Source organism: Lycium ferocissimum, chromosome 10 (genome assembly GCF_029784015.1).
Source record: "Lycium ferocissimum isolate CSIRO_LF1 chromosome 10, AGI_CSIRO_Lferr_CH_V1, whole genome shotgun sequence".
Classification (NCBI taxonomy): domain Eukaryota; kingdom Viridiplantae; phylum Streptophyta; class Magnoliopsida; order Solanales; family Solanaceae; genus Lycium; species Lycium ferocissimum.
In genome coordinates, this window is record NC_081351.1 from 441,991 (window position 1) to 448,453 (window position 6,463).

Here is a 6,463-nt window from a genome sequence, read left to right on the forward strand (position 1 = left end):
TTGTTTCTGACACATCAAATTACCACAAAGATCCAAACTTTGAAGCAAAAAGAGCTGTTGAGCAAAAAGATTCACATTTTCACTTTCAAAATTCAATAATTGACAAAAAAAAAAAAAAAAATTCTCATTATACTATCAAACAAAGAAATACAGTTAGCACATTTGTAAGGAAGAAAAAAAATTATCTTTAAGCTGCAAATTGTTGAATTTTAACTAAATGGGGTTTCTCTAATATTAAGCCATAAAATTTCATCAAGAAAGCAAAAAGTTCCAAATTTTGAACCAAAAAAAATAAGACATACAGTTGGCTCATTTGTAAGTGAAGAATGAAGCAATGAAGGAAAAAAGAAGTTACCTTTAAGCTGCAAATTCTTGAATTTTAACCAAATGGGGTTTCTCTAATATACTTTTGAATTTCTTTTTTATAAAAAAATCCCTTCCCTTTTTGGTCTTCGCCATTCACTCGGGTTATGTGAAATAATCTCCCACGCAATATCTCCTCTCTGGTGTGAATTTTACAGAAATATATGAACCAAGCGACTATCTCCTACGCCTATTTGACTGATAAACAGAAATTTTACATGACTTGAATCACTAAAACTTTCATTCAATTCCCTAGGTGGTCTAATTATGTGGACTACAATTGGACGATACCGTCCTAGATATCCTCCCTCCGATCACTAAATTATTCAGGCTCGAGGACAAACAGCAACAACATACCTAATGTAGTCCCAAAGTGTGGTCTGGGGAGGGCAAGATGTACGCAGACCCTACCTTTGGAGGGATAGAAAGGTTGTTTTAGATAGACCCTCGATATTTAGACTTGAGGAAAAACCATTAATTTCATTGACCAAGTTGAGGAACTCAAGTGCAAAACATATTCTTGGATTTATTTAGGGCAAAAAAAGCAGTTGCAAGGTCTTATTCCAAAATCACTCCTAAACCATAAAATTTCATCAAATACAAAGCAAAAAGTTCAAACTTTGAAACTTTTGCCCCATAAAGTTCCAGACTTTTCACTTTCGCATTCAATACTTCAAAAAAAACTCATTATACTATCAAAGAAAGACATACAGTTAGCTCATTTATAAGTAAAGAATGAAGCAATGAACAGAAAAAAAAAAAAAAGTTACCTTTAAGCTGCAAATTATTGAATTTTAACCAAATGGGGTTTCTCTACTATGCTTTTTAAACTAAAAAAAAGTCTCTTTTTGGTCCACTGATTTCACTTTGAATTGGTTCAATTAGGGCTCCACAGTTTTCTCGGGTTATGGGAACTCAGAAAATCTAGTATCCAACATGGCCTCATGGTCTCAGAAGGAGAATATTCTGTTACTATAATCAATAAATTTAACATTACACGCCTCTCGTGATATCAGACTATAACATGGAGCAAAAGGTGTCACAAAGTTAAACACTTACACGCCGCAACTATGAAGATAAAGCATCACAATTTTTCATCAATAATGTCCATGCTAGAAAGAGGTTGATAATGACATCTGAGGCCACCACAAGCATCAACCATCGCGTTATACCATATACAACGCACGGTTCAAGAATTTCATCAAGCACCTTGCGTGCACGCCCCAGTTCACCCGCGTGCGAGTACAACCCAATAAAAGACGTGCACACATAAGGGTCACCCAAGACCCCTCTTCTCAAGACCCTATATATGAGGCGGCTTTGCTAAGTGAAGGGAAAGTATGGCTGTTTGAGGCTGAGCAACACTTAATCATGGTTTAACCAGGTATTCAACTTATATGTTTGCTTTCTATAAAGCATATGTACGCCTGGATTCAACTGCAAAGTTCAGTTAATAAATTTCTCGTGTTTTTTCTTAATTACAGCAAGTAATTTCAATGGCAAGCTAAACGTTAAACTGTTCAGACTATCTTTGATATGCTAGATCACTGACCAACAGATTGAAAGTCAATTACGAGAGCTTGAGAATATCTTCAACTATTACTCCAAATTTCTCTTCTTCCATAACAATGTAAACACACAGTTATATTGGATATTACCTGAAGAGATTTTCACCTTTCAGACTTGAAACTCCTTGATTCATCTAAATATTATCAACTCATAGCTAGGTTTCCAATGACCAAATGGAATAGTAATATATCTCTTCATGCATCTTTATCTCTTATCGCAAACAGTCTCTCTACCCCCACAGAGGTAGGGGTAAGGTCTGTGTACATCCTACTCTCTCCAGACTCAACTTCTTGTTGTATGCATTTATATCTCTTTGGTGTGAATTTTACAGAAATATATGAACCAAACGACTATCTCCTAGGCCTATTTGACTGATAAACAGAAAGTTTACATAACTTGAATCCCTAAACCTTTAATTCAATTCCCTAGCTGGTCTAATTACTTCCAATGTTAGTGGACTACAATTAGACGATACCATCCTGAATATCCTCCCAACAACATACCCAATGTAATCCCACGAAGTGGGGTCTGGGGAGGGTAGAGTGTACTCAGATCTTACCCCTACCTAGGAGGTAGAGAGGCTATTTCCGATAGACCCTCGGCTCGAGGAATCCTGGACATCCTCCTCTAATCACTAAATCATTTAGACTTGAGGATGTACGCAGACCTTACCCCTACCTTTGTGGGGGTAGAGAGGTTTTTCCGATAGTCCCAAAGTGTGATCTGGGGAGGGTAGGATGTACGCAGACCTTACCCCTACCTCTGTGGGGGTAGAGAGGTTGTTTCCGATAGACCCTTGATATTTAGACTCAAGGAAAAACAATAAATTTCATTGGCCAAGTCGAGGAATTCAAGTCCAAAACATAGTCTTGGATTGATTTAGAGCAAAAATCAGATGCAAGGTCTTATTTTAAAATCACTCCTAAACCATAAAATTTCATCAAATGCAAAGCAAAAAGTTCCAAACTTTGAAACTTTTGCCCCATAAAGTTCCAGACTTTTCACTTTCACATTCAATACTTCAAAAAATCTCATTATACTATCAAAGAAAGACATACATTATGGTGACATATATCTCCTGAGTCGGAGCGTCAGGGTAGTATCAGGGGGGGGTTTATAAGTAAAGAATGAAGCAATGAAGGAAAAAAAATTACCTTTAAGCTGCAAATTATTGAATTTTAACCAAATGGGGTTTCTCTACTATGCTTTTTAAACTAAAAAAGGTCCCTTTTTGGTCCACTGATTTCACTGATGAATTGGTTCAATTAGGGCTCCACCGTTTTCTCGGGTTATTGAAACTCAGAAAATCTGGTATCCAACACGGTCTCATGGTCTCAGAAGGAGAATCTTCTTTACTATAATCAATAAATTTAACATTACACGCCTCTCCTGATACCAGACTATAACATGGAGCAAAAGGTGTCACAAAATTAAACACTTACATGCCGCAACTATGAAGATAAAGCATCACAATTTTTCATCAATAACGTCCATACTAGAAAGAGGTTGATAATGACATTTGAGGCCACCACAAACTAGAAAGATACCATCTTTGCCAAACGCCCAGGCTTTTGGTTCACTGATAAGAGCGCACCTGATATTTAAATGGAGAAGGGAAAATAGGTAGGTCCATTATACACAGAGTTTGAAACTTGTGTTGGCTGGCTCTCGAGAATTTCTCGGTTATTTAAAATAGTACACAGATTTATCGTCATGTTTACGCCACCGCATTTTCCTCATTTTTGTTCCTTGTGTCCTGGAAATCTTGTGCGTGTTATAAGATACAATTTCATGTTATATTACTTGATGACATGAAAGAAAAAGAGCAACAGAGATATGCAACACGGTGATAAATCCAGACAGCACTAAAGCTGACATTCTATCTAAAACATTTACAGAATTCCATTCCGACGATGTTTTTTTTTTATCATTCATTTTTATATAAGGAAACAGTATCAAGGTGATACTGTTAAAAGTACACAAGAATACGCTACAATTGGTTACATTAAATAGCTAAGCTATCTAGTAAGTCCCGCAAATTATGCAAATTATGGGTTGCTCATAGCGCTTTGTGTCATTTAAGTACCTAAAGAAGAGCTTGAGAGTAAATTGGTAGATAATAAGCACATGATCATAGTAAAACATGAGAAAATTGGAATAACAGTAGAAAGCATGTTAAAATTCCTAAAACAGTTCCAAATTCTCGTGTACTTTGTAATAGAGAAAGTATTCATCAATATTGGTCAACATACAATAACTTGAATAGCGACGATCGCAATGGAGGTGGTATAGCAATTGAAAAGTTGGAGAAACAATCTCGGATACTAAGGTTCAAGTACAAGCAGAGGTGAAACTAGATATCACTATTATACGACAACAACTACATCTCAGTTCCAAACAACAACTTGCATAATGATAAGTGCAAAATTTGGGAGTGCGAGTGATGTTCAAAGCCCAAATTGAGATAGACATCGACACACAATTGAGTGATAGAATTGCTAGTTACCGAAATCCATATGGATTTGACACTTCGTTGAGGAAGAAATCAAGCAGAACGGTACCATTGATCAACTATTGTTCAGTTTAGTTTAATTGATTAGCAGACTGCTTCATAAATTCAAAATTTTGGGCCAAAGAAAAAGATTACGAAAGTAGAAAACAAAAAGAGATACCTCGTCAAACAGACTTGGGAACCATGCATTTTCACAAAAATCTATCATTTTGACTGCATCTTTCTTTAAGTGGTGCTTCAATCTCTGTGGAAAAATCCATATGCAATATATTTTTAGCTGATTTTGATGAGTCAAGCTAGATTTCATCACCAATCAGACTAACGTACAATTTTGCAAATAAAACTGTAGGCTGGAACCTTGTGTATTCCATCATCTAACATTGCTTTTCTCAAGGCAGCAACATGGTCCCACCTCTCTACCCCAGCATAAATGCTTGAGAGTTGCACATATCGCCCAGAATGATTCGGTTGTGACTTAAGCAATAGTTGTGCCACTTCATTTCCCAACTCAATAGCACCATGAAGTCTACAAGCACCCAACACAGTGGCATTAGCTTCAAAAGGCGTCTTTTTTATAAAGTCATACGCTTCCTGTAGTAGCCCAGCTCTCCCTAAAAGATCAACCACAAAATCATAATTTTCCATCTTATATACAAGTCCAAATTCATGTAACATTGTTTCAAACAATTTAAAACCCATATCGACAAACTTGGCGCATGCACAAGCTGATAGAGTTGCCACAAAAGTAATCTCATTTGCAACCCCTTTGCTCTCATCTTCCCATACATCGTCAATGCCTGCTTCTCTCTACCATTAAAAGCTGGGGAAGAAATCATAGCATTCCAAGTGCAAACCTTCTTGATTACCATTGCATCAAATACCTTTGAAGCATAAATCAAACAACCCATCTTCCCATAAAACGCGATCAATGCGGTCGTCATGAAGACACTCAACTACTCCTTATTCTTTACCATGTAAGCATGCACTTGCCTCCCCAGATATAACGCCACATCGACATCCAAAAACGTGAAAGAAGAAAGAATACTAACAAAAGTAGCCTCATTCGGCTTCAATAAACCACACTTGACATCCTCATGTACCATCATTTTCTCAAAAAACTTAACAGCAACCTCAGAGCACCCGTTCTTCATGTATCTATGAATCATACTAGTCCATGAATAAACATCTCTATACGGCATGCGAGAAAACATCAAGAACCCCAAACCCATATCCCCGTTTTTCCCACAAGCATCAAGCATCGCGTTAGACGAGACAACACACGGTTCAGGAATTTCGTCGAACACCTTGAGTGCACTCCCAAGTTCACCCGCGTGGGAGTACAACCCAATAAAAGGCGTACAGACATACGGGTCACTCAAGACCCCTCTTCTCAAGACTTGGCAGTGAAGGTTTTGCCTATATATGAAGCCAAATAGGCAGAAGTTGAAGCATATGTTCAGGTTTTTTCGGGTTCGGCATTCCAACAGATTAAACATTGTCAGCACCTAAGATCATCGAGAAGTAATGGATAAGCAGTCAAAGACATAAACTTATCCGTATCCGATGATTTATACCAAGCCAATAGATGCAGGAAATGTGTTTGTACATATATTTTTCGCACTTAATCATGGTTTGACCAGGTATTCAACTTATATGATTGCTTTCTATAAAGTATATCTACATCTGGATTCGACTGCAAAGTTCAGTCAATAAATTTCTTATTTTTTTTCTTAATTACATCAAGTAATTTCAATGGCAAGCTAAACGTAAACCTATTAAGACTATCTTTGACCAACAGATTACAAGTCAATTACAAGAGCTTGAGCTTCACTCAGTGAGCATTTCTTCAACTATATTATAAGGATGTAGTGGAAGTTGGGGGTGAAACAAATGTTAAACTCACAAGTGGGGTCCGGGAAGGGTAAAAATTCCATCAAATGCAAAAGGGTCAAAACAGAAACCCCAGCAAAGCAAATAGTTCCAAACTTTGAAACTTTTGCCCACAAAAATTAGCAAGAA

General features: G+C 37.0%; 1 pseudogene; it reads right to left on the bottom strand.

Annotated features, from left to right (window-relative positions):
• Nucleotides 1-3,124: 3,124 nt before the first annotated feature.
• LOC132034519 (putative pentatricopeptide repeat-containing protein At1g10330) lies at nucleotides 3,125-5,945 on the bottom strand (annotated as a pseudogene).
• Between the last annotated feature and the right edge of the window lie 518 nt (nucleotides 5,946-6,463).